Source organism: Phoca vitulina, unplaced genomic scaffold (genome assembly GCF_004348235.1).
Source record: "Phoca vitulina isolate PV1807 unplaced genomic scaffold, GSC_HSeal_1.0 scaffold11, whole genome shotgun sequence".
Lineage (NCBI taxonomy): Eukaryota > Metazoa > Chordata > Mammalia > Carnivora > Phocidae > Phoca > Phoca vitulina.
Genome location: NW_022589714.1, coordinates 12,048,813 through 12,068,908, shown reverse-complemented (window position 1 = coordinate 12,068,908; position 20,096 = coordinate 12,048,813). Strand labels below are relative to the sequence as shown.

The following is a 20,096-nucleotide window of genomic DNA, read 5'->3' as shown; positions in this document are numbered from 1 at the left end:
AGTGAAAGCCAAAGTCCTTAAAATAGCAAGCTTTAGAGGGGCCTGGGTGGCTCAGCCGTTAAGCGTCTGCCTCCGGCTCAGGTCATGATCCCAGCGTCCTGGGATCGAGCCCCACATCAGGCTCCCTGCTCAGCGGGAAGCCTGCTTCTGCCTCTCCCACTCCCCCTGCTTGTGTTCCCTCTCTCGCTGTGTCTCTTTCTGTGTCAAATAAATAAATAAAATCTTAAAAAAAAAAAAAGTTTAAAAAAATAGCAAGTTTTAGCCTCATCCTTAGTCTTTAGCTAGGGGCAGTGCCTACCTGGAGTGCTCAGTCCGGCTCCACAAAACACGTCCACATGGTCTTCCAGAAGGTGGCCCAGATGGCCCTCAGCAGCCGCAGTTATAGCTTCCGGCTGCAGAACTTTGGCGTGGTGACCTGATTGCTTGAGGGCCCCCCTGCTCTGGCCCCCCAGCAGCACAGAAAGGAGCTAAGTGACCTTCTGCTGAGTTGGCTAGGCTGCCCCCAGTCCCTGAGCTGTGACTATTGAACTGCACCCGGAACAGATGGGCACCACCGAGGCCAGGGCCCGGACCATGGGACTGGGATCCTTGGACTGTAGCGAAACCCCTCTGGGCTTTGAAGAAGGGGGTTTCCGGTCCCACCAGCCCTGTAGGGGGGGGGAGTTCCCTGGGATCACTTAGACTCCCAGCTCCCAGCCCTGAACATCCTGGAGCGGCCTGGGCAGCCTGGTGCCACCTCGCGGCTATTCTTGAGGCTGCACCTTCAGAATCCTATGAATATCTCCCCTTCCCCTCCCCCATCCCAGTGATAACTCTATAAACTTAAATGACATCACTTGTCAAAGAAGTCCAAAAAAAGTCTCTCTTTCACTTCATCTCTTACTAACCCTTACCTTGTTCGTTCTGCTCCGGCCACACTGGGCTCATTGCTGTTCCTAGAACACTTTAAGAACATTATTGTTTCAAGGTGTTACCACTTGCTGTTTCCTCTGACCTGGTCACTTTTCCCCCGCTTATGCTCAGAGCCAACCTTATATTTACTTACAGATTCTCTTCTAAATCATCTAATGCATGAAAACTTACCTTCCTCTATATAAAAGAGCCACGTCTACTATTTTCTTGGCTCTCTCATCTCCCTAATCCTGCTTCATTTTTCCTCACACTACTTATAATTGTATGAAGTACTATGTACTTACCTATTTCCTTCTTGTCTGCCCTCCAACCCCACCACGCTAGATATAAACTTCACAAGAGTTGAGATTATGTCTGTTATGTTCACCACCGCATCCCTAAGGTCTAAAACAGGGACTGGAACATACTTGGCGCTCAAATAATTGTTGAGCAAATGATTGAGTGAATTTACAAAAGGGCATTATAAAGTGTTAATAGAAGTGTAAACAGAGGGATCTAACCTAGGCTGGGGAAGCAAGACAAGATTTCTTGAGGAATCTGAAAGCTGAACGCTAAGAAGACAAGTAGGAGTTTACCCATAAAGAGAACAACATTGCCAAGACCTCGAGTCTGTTTATTCAACAAATATTTATTAAACACCTACAATGTACCAGGCTGTGTACTAGGCACATGGAATATAAGGAGGAAAGGGAAAAGGACACATACAAATAAATACTGGCATATGGTCATTTAATAAAAAAGCAATAAAAACAAATTAACCTAGGATAGAGAATAAAGAGTGATGGGAATAAGGAAAGAAGACTAGATATGCTGGATAACACTTTTCAGGAGGTACAATTTGAGTAGAGACTGAAGGAAATCCAAGATAAGTTATTATCTGAGGGAAAAAAGCAAAAAAAATTGTTCAAATCTATTATATCTTTATATATTGTTACCTTATTAATGTATCAGTTACTGAGAATTTTGTTTTAAAAATCTCTTACTCTTGGTGGATTTATCAACTTGATAGTTCTGTCAATTTTTGCTTTCTATATTTTGAGGCTATATTAGGTACATTTAAGTTTATAAATGGTTTATATTCCTGATGAATTTAATCTTCTCTTTGTACATATGCACTTTTTTATGCTTAGCTGATTTTGGATTTTTAAATTCTTTTATCACTCCCCTTTTTTACTTCCATAATAGAAATGCTATATGCTACTTCTTTCAGCAATTTCTTGACTTTTAATATGCACGTATTTTACCTAAAGCCCAAAGTTAATGAATATCTCAGTTTTCTGCTCAGCAACACAAGGGCTTTAATTACAAATTTGCCTTACTATTCAAATGATTTAGTTCTCTAGTTTTTATCCCCTATGTTGTACAATAATATTATTCTTATACAAAAATATCTATTTAGAAATAACCACGTTTATCAGTTTTTTGTTTACCATTCCTTTTTGCTCTCAGTACTGTAACTTCCAGATTTCTCTTTTTCCTGAAGTACAATCTTGAAAGTTCCTTCGGCAAGAGTCTAATAGAAACAAACTCTCTTCACATTTTTATGAAAATATATTTATTTCATCCTTACTATTAAGTGAAACTGTTGATGCAAAATGAACAGGCCTCTTTTGAAATTTTAAAGAGAAAGGAAAAGAGTTTTATTTGAGCTCAAGTTAGAAGAGCTGCTGGGATACATATTCTTCACAAAGAAAAGAGTGCTCCAGAGAAGCAATGTTTAATACAGAGTTATATATGTTTTTTGTTACATCAAAAGTTACAAATCATCATGACATTAAACATTCCAGAAAATTACAAACTTTATCTTGTACTTTTAGTATGTGCAAGGTTACAGGCTACACACAGAAGTGTGGGAACTTAAGATTTTTACTCTTACCTTTAGTTTGAAATGTTTCTTTCAGGTTATTTGCTAATGAAGCAGATGTACAATGTGTGCTCCAGGCGGAAATGGAACCCATGCTTTGAAGTTTGGTTAAGTCATTCTGATCTTGGCAAAAGTTAAAGTATAGCTTCCCTGTGAGCCCAGAGCCCACAAACATTAAAAGTTGAAATTTTTCTTTATTGAAAGTTCAGTTAGGTATAGGATTAAGACTAGGTTATTTTTATTCTCAGTAATTTGATTATATTATTCCATTTTTTGTGACATATTTTACTGTTAAAAATCAAATATCATTCTAATTGCTGTTCCTTTGTAACTGATTTGTCTTTTCTCTTTTTCTTCTTAAAATAAATACTTGCATGAAACATCTTTGATTTTGATATACATCAACATGTGTCCAAGTGTCCATTATTTTATATGTATCTTACCGTAGGTTTTATAAGGTTTCCTGAATCTGGGTACTCTGTGTCTTCTATTGATTCTGGATAATTCTCAGCATTTATGTATTTAACCATTGGCTTTTTCCACTTCTTCTGTAACTGATAAGACATAGCATTGGCCTTTTTATTCTGCCCACTATGTCTCTTAACCCTTATTCTACATTAATCCACTTCATATCTCTTCTTTGTTTCTAGAGAATTTCTTCATCTAAGATCCAGTTTACTAGTTTTCTCTTACTTGTGTCTAATTTACTGCTTATTAATTCCGCTGAGTTTTTACCTTGCATTATTTTTATTTTTGAACAACATATTTAGTTCAATAAAATCATTTCCAGATAAGTTTTATTAGCCTCACCCTCCTTGATCATATTTTCAATTCTCTTCTATTTGTTTACATTTTAATCATAGTTATTTTATACTTTAAATTTGATAAGTCCCAATTATTTAAGTTATCTTTTTCCAGTTCTGCTATTTGTTTCTACTAACTCTTGCTTATGGTGTATTATTTTCTCATCTGCTTTGTAATTTGAAGTATAAAACTGATATTTGTATGACCTCAATGTATGAGAACCAAGAGAGTCTTGAGTTGAGTGTAGATTTCTCCAATGGGGAGTAGAGTTAGCTTTGGGCAGACCTAACAGAGCTTTACCGAAGTAGGACCACTCTGAGTTTATTTCTCAGAGTGGGATTTTCTGGGTCACATAGGACAAAGTTTTGTCTTGGTTACATGAGGGAAAGCATGTGGTTTGCTGGCAAAGACAACTTCCATTAGCATCTCCCTTTATTATTTGGCAAATGTCTTTTCAGTTTCACTAAGTTGTAGACTTTGGATGTAAGCATCATTAAGTAAGGGTCCCCTTCCTTTCCTCTGCTTGGGCCAAAGATTATTTTTTCATGTACTATTCAAAGACATTTTTTTTTAAAGATTTTGTTTATTTGTTTGAGAGAGAGAGAGAGAGCATGGTGGGGGGGGGTGCAGAGGAAGAGGGAGAAGCTGACTCCCCACTAAGCAGGGAGCCAGACACAGGCTCAATCCCAGGACCCTGAGATCATGACCTGAGCTGGAGGGTGCCCAGGTGCCCCACTCTTCAAAGACTTTAAAACCCAAAGATCTAAGATCCTGGCATAGCCAAATGTCCCCAAGACAGCCCGGTGTTCGCTTGTGATTTTTAAACTATTTTGTAGTTGCCTACTTCTTTTTTACTAAGGATTTTCTTCCATTCTCACAGGCACAAGTTTGTAATTTAAAAATTGTGCGTTGCAATTTTTCAGCCTGTTGGTGTTTTGCAATGGGGAAATTTTTAACTGAATTGCTGCAAGCATAAATCTATAACCCTGTCTATATATGACACAAAGATACAGATTGAGAATACTTACAGTGACATCATGGAAATCTATTCTTTTCCAGCATAAAATAGAAGAAAGATTATGCTCCTATGCTTGACTGTGTACTCTCTTCTTCTTTTTTCTCTCTTGGCATAAAGGATAAGGAACAAAGTAATTATATTACTAAATTATTTTACAACAAACTTATATAATCCATGTGTTATGTATATATCAATCAACAGAATTAGGACGTAAATATTATGCATTTTTAACATATTTGATTTGAAAAATAAGCAAACAAATGTAAGTTAAAGCCTGTTTTACTTCTGTTTTGGATTCAAGAAATCAAGTTCCCAGCAGAATAACTCCATAGGGACTCTCTCCTCCATGCAAAATTCATAAACTTTAAAAGAAACCAACTCTTCCCTTTGTTATTTTCAATTAAGATATCTCAATACTTTGCCAAGATAAATGATGACAAGTATTTTTCCCTTGTTTACAGGGACAAATCATTTTTATCATTTTTCTTCAAGAGAAAGAAAGTATTTCCATCAAACAAGTTTTGTTACCTTTAATCAAAGTGACAGGATGAACACTCTTGACAGCTAATGATTGACAAGACAAGCCTCAGAGATATGACAAGGATCTGCTACTCTAAGTTACTTTTGATGCACATCTCAATGTAAGGTCATTTCTCTTCTTCAGCAGATAGGGATTATAATTGCATTACCTATTAAAACAAAGCAAAAATCATTCAAAACATCTTGCTACTCTTCTGTTTGCATTAATGACAAAATAAAACATTAAAAGAGTTTGCATTTCTTTGTTTAGATAGTAAAAAATATGTACAATATAACCAAGTGGAGTGTTTTCTGTTTTTCTAGCATAAAGAGAAGTGAAATTTGATCTATCTTAACCTCTGTTGCAGTAATCAACATGAAATAGCATGATGAAATAGAAACATAATAGACAGACATTCACATCCTGGCTCTGCTAATCACTACTTAGGTGACCTGGGAAAATACTGAACCTGTTCCAACCTCAAATTTCTCAATTATAAATATTATTTTTAAAATTTAAAATACCTAACTGATAGAATTGTGGTGAGAGTAGTAAAATCACCTGGAAAGTAGGCTTTTATCAAATACCTTCCTCTATGAAGGGTGCTTATGGAGGCGAAAATATAAACACATACACATATACACACGTATATGTATTTAGGTATATAGATTTATGTATACATATGTTCATGTATACATCTTTGTGGATGTGTTTGTGTATGTATATATCCTTTTAGGAGGCATTTCACAAAAAAATGTTCAGTGACTCATGACATAATTAATGAACAAAAAATTGGAATAACTTGTTAGCCCCTGAATAAATCTTTCCTTGGGGAAGGAATACTCACCCTGTTGAGAAGGATAGGATGTTAACCAGAGTTCGGAAGAAATGACTTCAGTTGTTTTTTTATTATTTTTTTAAGATTATTTATTTATTTATTTGAGAGAGAGAGAAAGAGCACAGAGGGAGAGTGAGAGGGAGAAGCAGACTCCCTGTTGAGCAGAGAGCCAGAAGTGGGGCCCCATCCTAGGACCCTGAGATCATGACCTGAGCCGAAGGCAGATGCTTAACCAACTGAGCCACCCAGGCGCCCCAAAATGACTTCAGTTGTTTTTTTTTTTTTAAGATTTTAGTTATTTATTTGACAGATAGAGACATGCGAGAGAAGGAACACAAGCAGGGGGAGTGGGAGAGGGAGAAGCAGGCTTCCCGCGGAGCAGGGAGGGGCTCGATCCCAGGACCCTGGGCAGATGCTTAACCCAAGGCAGACACTTAAGGTGCGTCACGCAGGCACCCCAAAATGACTTCAGTTTTGATGAAAAATAGGAAACACACTGGTGACAGGGCAAAAGCTGGACTCAAAAAAGAATGGGAGGAAAAAGGGAAACAAGAAGACCACAGGTGTTACTTTCTGCAGTATAATGAAGCCTTTACAAATCTTAATTGAGATGGCATTTTGTGATTGAGGATTATTTGAAAGCATCTGAACTGCAATGATCATTAAGGTATACCCAATTCATATATATATATGTGTATGTGTGTGTGTGTATATATATATGTTATATATACATATATATAACATATATATATGTTATATATAAAACAATCAATATCTGAAAGGGTTTTTAACTGGAGACTTTATAAAATAACAGAAGCCTGTATTTTAAAAATTCCTATGTAATAAGAACTATACACCATTCACTATAAATTTGATGAGCAAAGCATAATTACGTAGAACAAACTACAAAGCATATCAACGATGATTTGATATAAGCATCTCACTTCTCCTCTCAAGGAACATATAAAAATACCTTCTTGGGTCACAAGTTCAAATGCACATAGGAGCCATGCAGGCACCATAAGTGTATAAATGGGATGAACATGTGATCATAGAAGGTGACATAATAAACTGGGAGTATTAGTGCCACATTAAAGCATTTATATTCACGTTTTTAAAATCTATGCTAACCAAACAAAGCACACCTTTGGGTGAGATAGGGCAGAGGACCACTAACTGTTAGCCTGCCTTATTCAAACAGGGCTAGATTCTTCTGTTCAATTGATCTTCCCACACTTGACCCTATTCTTGCCACAAGCTATCCTCTTTTGAAACGGTCACTCCTTTTATCTAAATCATTTGTAACTAGTCGCAAAGTGGTGTGCTTCTGTTTGCAGTTGAATGAAGTTTGCTATTATGTAGAATCTTTCTTTTAACATCCAAAATACTAATTTTGCACAATTTCTATCTCTTAATGCAGTGTTTTTCTGGAGACACTTGATTGGCTGTCTCTATGTGTCCTTTCTGACTTGGTTCAGCGCCAGCAACACCAGAGCCATTCTCTTTATAAGAGAAACAAAGAATCATCCTGATTTGGTAACAGTTCTGCCCCATACAAGCCCTTTCACCCCCAGCTTTTGCACAGAACTGTTCATAATGCAGTGCTTTGGTTTACCAACAATATGCATTCCTGCTGACCCTAGCAGTGGATCAAAGTTTTAATAATAGATATAGGCCTGGGTCTTCTAGGGAAGGCTCCTCTTGCTAATAATATATATAGTCCTATATGAAAGCTAAGTATTTTCTCAGACATATGAGAAAATGATAACTTGATGTGACAATGGAGGACTGGACAGTGGAGGACCTGGGTATAAAAGTTTGTCAGAGTTTGTAAGGCAACTAGGAAATATTGCTGTGGGTTTTCATAGGATTTAAAAAAAAAAAAAAAAACTAACATTCTGGACTTCTGAAAAAGGGCAGCGTAGGAAGATCCTGAAATTACCTCCTCCCACGGATACACCAAATCTATAGCTACATATGAATCACTTCCCTCTGAAAAAGATCTGAAAACTAGATGCACAGCTCCTCCACAATAAAGGAGGAAAAACCACATGGAGAAAAACACCAAAAACCCCACCCCTGATACACAATACAGAGGGATTTCACCAGTCCGGTGCTTCTACTGGAGGAGCAAGAGGTTGGTGCCCCACACAGGGCATCCCAACCCTTGGGATCTGTACAAGAGAGATGAATCCCCAGAATGTCTGGCTTGAAAAACTAATGGGGCTGACGTCCAACTGATCCAACTTGCTATAGAGAACCGAGGCTCCTCTTCAAAGGGCTCTTGTGCGGTCTCACTTGTCCAAGAACCAGTGAAGAAACAACAGTTTGAAAAGTGCCTAGACTATTTGTGAAGGAGACTCATTTGCTAATCTAAAATCGTCTTCTGGAGGGGCAGGGACAGTTGAAGCTCCCCGGAGACGGAGATGCTGGTGGACGTCATTTTTGTGCTCTCCACCTACACTACTAGCCGAGGTGGGTGAACTTGGACACGGCACCCTCCTGCCGCCTTACTAACTAACAATGTGAGGGGTGGAGCGCTCACGCCACTGGGATATCAAAGGATGAGCTTTCTCTCAGATTCTGAGTAGCAAGACGAGAGTGTTAGGCTAAGGGATGAGGAAGACCCCCCCCCCCCGCAAAATAACCAGAGCTGTTTATCGGTGCCATGAGCATTTCTAATGCCAGTTTGTCTGCAAGGTATGTCTCAGAAGTTATTTTACTCATATTTTAAAAGTTCCTTTTTCTAATACAAAGAGCAAAACAACTCAAGGAATTCTCTCACAAACTGACACCGATTTATATGCAGCTAGTAATACCATGCAGCTGGAAGAAACAGTAACCCCCGGGACCAAAAGAACTTAAGGATGTCTTGTCTAAATGCCAGTTAGTTTTCGATGTTGAGCTAACATCTAGAGACCAAGTCAGAACCAAAGCTAACATTTCAAGTACAATCTCAGTAATTTTTCCATCTTTTTTATTGTTTCCATATTTTTAGTGTTATTTGGAGATATACAAAGCTGAAATTGCCCTCAAATTGACAAAAAAAAAATCTTTTCAAAAGTTTTACTTTTTTTTTCAAAAAGGGTGCAATTTAAATGTGTATTTCTTCATTTTGGCATAATCACAACAGGCTTATACACACACAGATTAAATCGGAAATGAAAATCTAACTTCAGATGGAAACAGCCCCCAAAGTCACATATAACATAGCTTTGTCTATTTTTCATAGGAACTGAAGTTATTTCAAATTCACAGCTTCCAACAATGGTGTACATTCTCCAGGGTTTCTTCTTGAAAGGTGCCTGATTTTTTCAGATTGTATTTCTTTTAGACAGACTAAATAGCAACATAGTTGCTCATTCATTCATTTACTCTTTCCTATTTTCTTTTTTTTTTTTAATTTAAAGATTTTATTTATTTTTTTGACAGAGAGAGACATAGCGAGAGCAGGAACACAAGCAGGGGGAGTGGGAGAGGGAGAAGCAGGCTTCCCGCAGAGCAGGGAGCCCGATGCGGGACTCGATCCCAGGACCCTGGGATCATGACCTGAGCCGAAGGCAGACGCTTAACGACTGAGCCACCCAGGCGCCCCTCTTTCCTATTTTCTACAAACATTTTTCAAGCCCTCACTAAATGCCAGACATAGTGCTGGAGATACCAGTATACAAAAGGCAAAGAACCTACCTGTTGGAGCTGAAAACCTCTCCTTCCTCACTTCTCTTTTATGCCATACCTTGAAAAAGAAGCAGGATTTTTTTTTCTTCTTCCTTCCTTCTTTCCTTTCCTTCTTTCTTTCCCTCATCTTTCTTTCTTTTTTTCCTCTCTTCTTCTTATTCATTCATAGATTGTCGTTCAACAAATATTAGAAGCCCACAATGTGTTAGACCCCATCCTAGGCACCGGGTCACCTGTAGCATAAAATCAAGTTCCAGCTTTCCTGGGGGCTTTGGGTTCAGGAAGATACTATAAATGCACAGGTGATCAAACGGCTAGCATAATTACATACTAGATTATCATTATAAAAGTAAGCAGAGAGGTCTATTAAGAGAATAATGAGGGTCCTAATTTGAATAATTTGGTGAAGTTCTGTCTGATGAGATATTTAGGCTGAGGTGTGTGTGTGTGTGTTTATTGAAGCACCGTTGACACACAATGTTACATTAGTTTCAGGTGTGCAACATAGTGATGTTATGCTATGTTATACTATGCTCACCATTAAGTGTGGTTACTTGCTATCTGTAGGTAAAGATTTAAAGAAAAAGACAGAACCAGCCCTGGAAAGGATTTAGGAATAACTAGTAAAGTTTTCCATACAGAAGAACAGGCAGCTGCAAAGGCACTAGGTGGCAATAATTTGGCATGTTCCAGAACCTAAAAGGGGAGAAGAGTTGAAGCAACTGATTATAAAATTAATTTGAATTTACAAAAACCTAAGAACAACCAAAATACTCTTAACAAAGAAGACAAATAGGTTTTGGGAGCTTGTCCTATCCAGATATAGTAAAGTCAAAAACACCTGATTTTCATTATGTGTAATGATTACTTTTTTCCTTAGGCAGATATATCCTGGGAAAAACAATCAATATCAAATGCATGTAGACATCTTAGCCTTACCGTGTATCAAAATTGCAACAAAAAACTATTAAAATACACTGTTAGCATGTAAATAAATTTTCTCTTAATGGGACTCAATAACTACAAAGTAAAATTATTAAATTAATTATATGTATAAGTTTTCATGATTTTTATCAGGGATATTTGTTTAACTTACAATAATAATTGATTGATGGTTTTCTGATAATGTCCCCATAGACTCTTCAGAATCTTTTATCTGAGGTGACAGTCCGTTTCAAACTGTGTGGACTGAGAGATCTAAATGCCTTTGATCACATTCCAAAAGAATGTGGGAATAAGAACAAAGTCTAAACGTTCTATAGTATGATGCCAGGCCCAACAGGAGCTCTATCACTTCACCTGACTAAATGCTTTGATCTTTTCCCACTATAATAGATCAGAGTTTGTACTGAAAGATTTCAATTTCTCCTCTGGCCAGGCAAAATTTCAGTATGGTTGCTTAATAAAATCAATGATACACACCAGTTTGTAATAAAATTTTCAATCAGAATACAGCTTTTGAATATGTATAAATATGCATGAATATGACACATGTTCCATTGGCTTATAAGAAGAACACAAAACCAACGCTCCACCTTCATGCATCATCCATTTTAAATTTTAAAATTTCTGGTAGTAATATTTGCTTTTTTTCCTCAAAAATGTTGCACTTTTTGTTTGATTTAATGACTTTCTCTAAGAAGCCTTAATTGACCCCATAAGGAACTCACCACCATCTCTTTGTATGATGCTAGTATCCAGTATACAAATATAGCATAGCTTTTGTAGTCTCTTATTCCACCAAACTGTTCACATGACTGTTTTTCTGTACAGATTGGAATCTTTTGAGAACACAGATGGCATCCTATTCATCTGTGTACCACACCTACGGGAAAGTAAACGGTATTCCTCTCGAAGAATCTTTGAGCTGTTATCTCCACTGCCACATCAACCATAATATGTTTACTTTCATAATCAATTCTTTCACAGCTTCCTTTAGTTTTACTTAAAGAACTTTTGAGTGTTGTTTTTCAGAAAATCATTATGTGACCTTTTCACACCAATTTATGATGTCATTGATCCATGCTACATTTACTTAATGTTTCCCATGTGTCAAGCACAGTGCTAGGTACTAGGTATATAAATATGAAGAAGACACAGCCTGCCCTTAAAGAATTCAAAGACCAGTCAGAATACAAAAACTAATAATTACAATGCAATGTAAGTGCTATAACATAGACAGGAACAGAGTGATCTAAAAACATACATTTAGTGACTGGTTCTGGCTACCTGAGAAAAGATTCAAAGAGGTTAACCAATTGGCTGATTTTGTCAGATAAAGAAGAAGGAAGCAAATTTTAGGAAGAATGTGTGCAAAGACATGCAGTCAAGAAAGGATCAGGCAGATCTAGTGAATAAGGAGCTGCTCTGTGTTTAGAGCACAGAGTATCTGATGTGGAGAGGAGAAAGGCTGGGAAGTTAGCCAGAAGACTAGAACAGATCTCAGAAGCAATGTTATCCTTACACAGGGGCCATGATAATCTTCTCTGTATTGTTCCAATTTTAGTATATGTGCTGCTGAAATGAGCACTTAGAGGCAATGTTAAGAAATGTATACTTTATCTGTGGCAACTTAAACATAGAAGAAATTGTTAAACAAGGCAGAGACATAATCAGATTTAGCTTTAGGAATGGTCATGCTGGTGGCAGGATGAAGACAGGTTTGGAGGTGAGGAAAGTTTGTGGTATAAGGACCAATTAGGAGGCTTTTAAATCTCCTAGGGAAAAGATGAGGTGAACTTTCAAATGGTGGAGGCATTGTGGGGTGTAAAGATTAATGTGTTTGATATTAATGAAATAAACTCAACTGAGCAAAGTAGAAAGAAGAATCAATAGGATGGAGGAGGTAAGGGTGATTCCTCGTTTCTTCTATGAGACACTGACATGAGAAGAATCTCTCTGGGTTTAAATAATGTTTGGGGTGCCTGGAAAACAGACAGGCAGACATGTCTAGTAGATAAATGTATCTGGAATTCAAGAGTAAAGTTGAGACTCACTGATTAGAAGTTGTCCACTTGTATCTGGCAATGAAAACCATGAAAGTAGATCAGATCATCCAAAGTTTATACGGAAAGTAAAAATGAAAGAGAAAAGAGTAGAACTTGAGTCATCCACCAACATATAAATAGTGGTCAGAAGATGGGGGGGGGGGGGAAGAAGCCTGTGAAGAATCCCAGATAGACTAATCAAAATGATAACTAGAAGCCCTGAGAGAATAGGCAATTACTGTCAAAAACTGCAAATCCCTCAGGTGAGACAAAACCTTGGTTAAATTTGTCAAAGAAGAAAAAACTGCCATGGAGGTTGGAAAAGCCATTCAGGGCAGGGCAGGAGTCAGAGAATAGATTACCAAGGTTTGAGGGGCAGGCATAGAAGATGTAAACTATTTTTTAATACGAATGATGCTGAAAGGAAGGAGACATATAAGTGCAATAGTTTGAGCAAAAGGTTAATGGAAGGCTTCTTTTTTTGCAACCTGAAAAGAAAGAGCTAAAAGAACAGGCAAATTGTTGGTAGAGAAAATAGAAAAGATAATGGGATAAAATTTCTGTATAAATGATGGAAACTGAGATACTGGTATACTAGTTTGCTACTGATGCTGTAGTTTGGTAGCTTACAGTTCTGGAGGTCAGAAATCCAGAATGGGTTTTATGGAGCTAAAAAATCAGGATGTCAGTAGGTCTGTGTTCCTTTCTGGAGGCTACGGGGGACAATCCATTTACTTGCCTTTTCAAGCTTCTAGAGGCTACCTGCATTCCTTGGTTTGTGGCCTCATCCTTCATCTGTAAAGCCATGGCATCTTCAAATTTCTCTCTCAATCTCCCTCTCTCTCTCTCTTTCATATCTCAGCTTCCACTGTCATATATCTTCATATCTCCTCTCACTCTGACCTTGATTTTCCTTTTACAAGGATCTTGTGAGGAAATTGGGCCAACTCAGATAATCCAGGATAATCTCCTTATCTCAAGATCCTATACTTAATCACGTCTGCAAAGTCTCTTTTGCCATGTAAAGGAAAATATTTACAAAGGCCAGAGATTAAGATGTTGACATTTTGAGGGGACCATTATTCTGTTTACCACACTGAGTAAGGGTGGAATGATTAAACTAGGAAAGGACAATCAACTCTTCTTCTTTTAACAGGAGAGAAGGAGACCAGAGTGTATGATGTCATATGCAAGTACAGAAGCAAAGGTGGGAACTGGTCCTGTCTGGTGGCCATATTTTCTTCTTGGCAGCATTGGGAAGGTGAAGTATGCCATTGACAAGAGGAAGAAGTTTTCTGAAGACCCAGTAAAGTTGGTTGCAGAGAACATAACAAGAAAAGGTGAAGAGACCAGGAAGAAGCATTTGGGAGCTCCAATGGAGCTAGAAAGCATAAGGCCTATGTGGAGCTTATTGACTTAGCATGGAGATTTGTCCAGCAACACTTTGAAGTCTGGGAACAGAATCAAAGAAAATGAATAGTTGGATTCATCAAGTGATGGATGTCTGAAGGGTGGATACAGCTGGGAAAATAAGGAGGAATGTAAGCAAGGATCCTGGTGAATATACATGATCATTGAAGCCACTGATCCTAGCATTAGGCTTGGTCAGGTTCACTCTTCCCTGATTTTGAAATTTTGTAAAAATTTATTTAATGTACAAGATGTGTGTGTGTGTGTGTGTGTGTGTGTGTGTGTGTGTGTATGAGAGACTGAGAGAGAGAGACAGAGGGAGAGAGAGTTTCCTGAGCCTTGGAAATGCAAAATTCTTGGCTATAGCACTGAGAGATCAATATCCTTATGTGACAAAATCATGTCAGTAACCAAAGTAACTTGGTGGAAGTTGAAACATAAAAGTAGATTAGGATGATTAAGAAATCCATCCTCATTCTTCCAGTACATCATATTAATTTAAATTTTTCTGAAATCTGTTTTTGACAGGCTGATTAATTTTACTGAAAGTTTATTTAACAAAGTTTAAAGTGAATCAGCAAATAAAGGGAGTTTTCCCACTGGTAGAGATAAAAAATATAATTTACTACATAATTATTTGGTAATTACTTTGTCATCAGGTATCTTTTATGAGAAATTTAACTCTATCTCCCATGTAATCTGTTCCATTTAGTTTAACTCTGGGTCTCATTATTCTCATTTTATCAGTTACAATTCATTAAAATATTATGCCAATTTCATTAGCAGGTCAAAAACTGTCAATCAACATTCTAGAAAGCCACAATCATTTCATTATTGAACATTTTACTTCTCAATTTCCCTAACTAGGAGTATACTGGCAAGCTTTTTATCAAATATGAAATGTTCTCATAATAATTTGGTTTTTTTCTTAAAGTATTACATTATGTTTTGTTTATTTAAATACCCTACTACTTTCCTATTGTTCTTTTCTTGGCCTCATTCACACAGACAACCAAGTGGATCTAATGAATTTTTAATATTTTAAACCACTTAGAAAATCAGGTACATGTTAAAGTCACATAAAGAACTTTGCAAAAATACAGATAGAGATGAGATTAATAAATGTTTTGGAAGAAAAGGAATGTCATACTCAGTGCCCTGGATTAAGATGACTTTTATAGCATTTGGCAGTAGGGATAGATCAGAAGCAGGGGCTCTGGAAAGGAGCACATTTCCGCTCATAATCCTGAGCTAAGATTATGGCCATAAACATGGCAAGATTATTAGAAATGGAAGAGAAATATGTAAAATAGGCTTAAAAGAAGCTACCCTAACCATCTCACAGAGTTGTTCTGGAAACAATGTGAAATTTCAGAGGGAAAATTTAGAAAAGTCAGAATTCTTTATATGTCTAAGTCTTCACATTATTCATTACGTGAGAGCCCATTTCTCTCTGAAGGCTCTGTGTTTCCCTCGAAAGATTTTGTGGGAGGAGTTCATGCCTGCCACCACAAACTTCTGCAGTCAGTACTCACAGCCTGCTTTTGCAATGGGCTATGAAAGTAGACTTTTATTAGTTGCTTCCTTAAAAAACATTATCTACATATCATCTTTTAAAAATGAAAGCTGTTTGAGAAAGATATTTGTATTGTTTAAATATTTACATATATAACATCCAATATTATGCTCTGAGCCATTGTCTCTTTTGGAATAAAATTACATGCCAGTACTCATAAGTTTTGATAAATGAGAAAAGTGGTGTTTCTCATTTTTTCTGCCATTGTATCCAAGTGAATTAATAATAAATTAAAGTTAATAAAATTTAAAAATGCAGTGCAATAATAAAATTACTCAATATTTAAATGTGACATAGATTTTTACTATTAAAAAATAAAGAAATGAAAATATATCAAAATTAGTTGTATCTATTGTTCATTTTAGTTTTTCATCAAGTTTTCATGCCATGGAATTCTCCATCTTGTCCCTTGTTAGTGCTTACATCTGAGAGTAATCTACTGACTATGACTTCAGGAGTTTGAAACTGAATGAGGGATAGTTAAAAAACAAGGTATTAAATTTTTGAACCATTAGTCAACAAATAATTAGTCATATTGGCAAACAACTGCATTTGCAAGGTATAACTGCTGAAATAAGCATGTTTCAGAAAATGTCAGCTGTAGGGCAATCATTGTTACTAGAGTAAACAAGAAAAACAAACCTTATCACAATGAAATGCTTATTGAATGAAACTTTTATTCAGCAAGAAGGTGCCACTGCAACTTTAATGTACAAAATAAAGTATTTACTCACCTGTGCGTACATTAATCTTTTCAAATTTTGACAAATTATCATAATAAAATAGTATGGCTCATTTTAAGTTAATTTAATTTATATTAAAAAAGATAAACTAGATAAATTCAGAAAGTAATTTTCACATCTCAAATTTCTTATTTTACTAAGGGATCACTATTGGTTTCCTTTGATTAGCTTCTCTATTGGTGCATTTAAAATATAACAAACAAAAAATAAATAATACAATAAACAAAATTTTGACTAATATTTTCAGAAGCATCTATTCTAAAATGAGTTTATTTGTATTCTATTTATTGTATGTGTCCATTTTAAAATGTGGAACTGAAGAATGTTTCACTAAGACATTTTTTGCTGATTTTTCCCAGTCTATTTTCATTAAGATTCTGTTATATTGCCAAGATGCCTCTTACTTCAACATATTTCAAAATGGATACCATAAACAATATTAATAGTCCTGTTGGATTATTACATCTGCTTACACTTTTGAGATTATCTCATCACTTTAAAGTTGAGGTAAACCTGTGTAATATAAACCTCACACTTAAAAATTGGTGATTCAATAATAAATGTCCTCATTCTCCTGATTTTCATTTTGCTGAGTTTACTACCTAATTCACAAATAGCATTACATTAAATATTTAACATAACTACTTCTATAAAATATTTCAGCCTAAAGTAAAGAAACTAATTTACAATTCCAACTTCATCTTAGACTTGATATTTGTGAATCTGAATTATTTTAAAAACTTTTTCTTAAATCCGTTTGGTTTCATTGTAGATACCAAGGGAACAGAAGTTAAATTCCTTATATTTCTACTTTCTTCATTCTCTCTCTTTAGGTACAACTCTCTCTTTCTCTCTTGAGAGAGTCCTAGAAATGATACAGAGATGAGATAATAATAGAGTTTTCTTTCTATTCCCATAGGTTGTTATATTCTGACCCCAGAGAAACAGGAGAGCTTTCAGAGTAATTCTGAGTTTTTCCAAACTTCTTTTAAACTCTGAAGAGAATTGCCAATAATAAACTCAACAACTACAGTAGCCAAATTAATTTACCTAATCTTCAATTATCAACTTGACAAATGGTATTTTCAATAAATTTAATTGTAAAATTATGGTACCTTTTTTTTTTTCACTTACAAGTCAATGCATTCAGTGAGCATTTGCATTTTTCTTTCCAAGATGTTTAGTTACTCCAAAGGGGAAAAAAAGGACTAATTAGTGTATGAATTCCCTTTGAACTTTTTATTGCCTTTCCCATTACTCTTCTTAGTTATAGCTCCAAGTATGAAATTATCTACTCATCAATATATTAGGCAAAATTCAACCTAACTGGTACATTGAGAATGATTTACAATCTGTTGGATTAAATAATTGAAACTTATGATGTAGCCATTACTATCTGAAGCCAAGCATTCCCATTCCCTCCCCTCAACTCTTCTTCATTCACTCCTCTATCACTAAAATTACCTACTTTCCTCAAGCTTGGCCCTTCCCTACATAATTGTAGAGTTTCTCAAAACTAGTGGAGTCTCTCTGGATTTGTAGACTCTTGACTTAGCCTGATGGGTAGTCAAGAATTTGGTAGAATCTAAGAAGTCTAACTATTTTTATTTAGAGATGTAGGCTACATTAACAGAGTCAAGCTGGCTTCACCTCCTTCCTTTCCACATCTGATTTAGGCTGGGTATTTGGGGTGCAATGGCTAAAAAAGACTGGCCATATGAACCAAGTCTAGTTCCCTAGAAAAGGTCAAGAGTCTATGTGCATTGTAATGTTTCATTTTCTCTGGCTTCTCCCTAGACTCAGAGAAGTAGAAAGTCTTGTGTTTTCAGCAAGGATTAAATTCCCTCTACAAAAGTATTTTGGTTGCTGCACTTTAGATGGGTGTTAATCACTTTTACATGTTTTGACTACAGGTATTTCCCTCAATAGACTCAGGTAGGTACAAACTCAGCTTTACAAGGTCCATTCTTTTCCATGCTTGTGGACACCATGCAGGCCTTCTCAAAATTACTAAGAAAAAAACATTCTTCTCAAAAATACTATGGCCTAAGTCAGATCCATCAGGAAACAGTGAATGAGACACAGAGGTGTGTGAAAGAAAGTTATAGAGCAGGGCTCTTGAGACTAATACCTTTAAGAAGAAATGCAGGAAGCCACAGAGAGCAGAGGGAGAGGCTAAATCACAATGAACTTGCAGTAAAGGACTCAGCTGAATTCACAGGGAGATTTGGAGGTAGACTAGACTTTTGGAGTCAGAATTAAGGTAGAGGCCTGGCCTTCTATCCTGCATTACTCATTGCTTCCCTGGGACAGGTTGCTCCCTGTTGCTGAGGGCAATTGATGTGAGGCACTCAGCTGTGAACAGTTTGTAGCAAACACACACGGCAATTTGGAGAATGAGTGTTTCATCCTAAGGGGAGGTATGGGTGGTGCACTGCAAAATTCACTACCTACTATCTAAATATTTTATGGGAATTGAGAAAAAAAGTATATGTATTAAGATGAAACAGTCTTTGTCATAGTGACATTTCAGTAACTTTACCAGGTGAAAATATAACAATCCTTTAGAAGGCATTTGTTCCTTTAGCCACACCACAAACTAGGGTTTCAGGGGCCAACCTGCAAATATAACAATTGATGATCATGGGACTCCTGGGTGGCTCAGTCAATTGAGTGTCTGCCTTCGGCTCAGGTCATGATCTCAGGGTCCGGGGATCGAGTCCCGCATCAGGCCCCTTGCTCAGCGGGGAGCCTGCTTCTCCCTCTCCCACTCCCCCTGCTTGTGCTCTCTCTCTCTTTCTCTTTCTCTCTGACAAATAAATAAATAAAATCTTTTAAAAAAATTGATGATCACAAGCCTTGCTATTCTATAGCATTAAGAATAGCAGAGTGAATACTGACCACCTAACAGCAGTAAGAAACCTGAGAATGGTGGATCTTAGTGAGTTGAAGACTTGGGGAATAAACCAGGCCAGAGTGCCTGAAAAACTGCAGGCACTCTAGATTTCAGAAACCAAAAAACCGAAATAAAGGTCATAGTATAAACTGGGCCATATCTTGGTACTTATCCTTATTCACCAACAGCTGTTTCTACACCAGTGTTTCCCAGTGGACTCTTCCTGCACATCAGTCCTATAGGATGCTCGTGAAAGGAAGTTCTAGGTCAAATGTGATTGGGAAACTCACCATTCCAAAAATCCCCCTTAAAGATTGCAGTGTTTGTTAGGATATTAAAGTCTCAAGAAGTCAGTCTGTCTACTTTTTTTTTTTTAACCTTTTCATTTTTCACATTCATACAATTATACCATCCTATTTCATGCAACCATTATTATCATTCTAAAGAAATCGTGTCCTGGAGAAATGAAGCTGGGTTATCCTTCCCCATGTGATGCTAAAATGTCTTATGGGAAAAAAATAAATACTTCAATTAATCAACAGGCTGCTTTGCCAGGACAGAATCCAAATATACTCTTGTGGATATCTTTTACTGAAATACCTCTGGGAAATTTAGGCAAAAAAGCAATTGCAACTTTAATGTCAACAAAATAGTTTTTCTGTCAGTGAGTCACATGTGTCTACAAACTTTTTTTCTTACCTATTCAAAATAATCCATTAAAACACTATTCACTTTTTCATATATACCAACATTTGAATTTTCAGAATGTCTATGTGTGTATCACTATAGGAAAAGCCAGAAGGGCTTTTCTGAGTTGAGATGGGATGCAGGCATAATAAACTGACAAACC

General features: G+C 36.7%; 1 long non-coding RNA gene and 1 other non-coding gene across 5 annotated transcripts in view; both read right to left on the bottom strand.

Annotated features, from left to right (window-relative positions):
* The window catches only part of LOC116635461, a 94,577-nt gene that overhangs the window by 62,254 nt on the left and 12,227 nt on the right, over positions 1-20,096 (bottom strand). For 3 of the 4 annotated variants that reach the window (XR_004300173.1, XR_004300172.1, XR_004300170.1), the window contains exons 2-3: positions 5,127-5,287; positions 4,609-4,703 (exon numbers count right to left, since the gene is read on the bottom strand). This is a non-coding gene — a long non-coding RNA (uncharacterized LOC116635461). Of the gene's footprint in view, positions 1-209; positions 3,331-4,608; positions 4,704-5,126; positions 5,288-20,096 lie in introns of those variants that run through there. The other variant, XR_004300171.1, reaches the window with a different exon arrangement.
* LOC116635964 lies at positions 12,059-12,164 on the bottom strand. Its single transcript, XR_004300259.1, has one exon. It is a non-coding gene; the product is annotated as a U6 spliceosomal RNA (small nuclear RNA).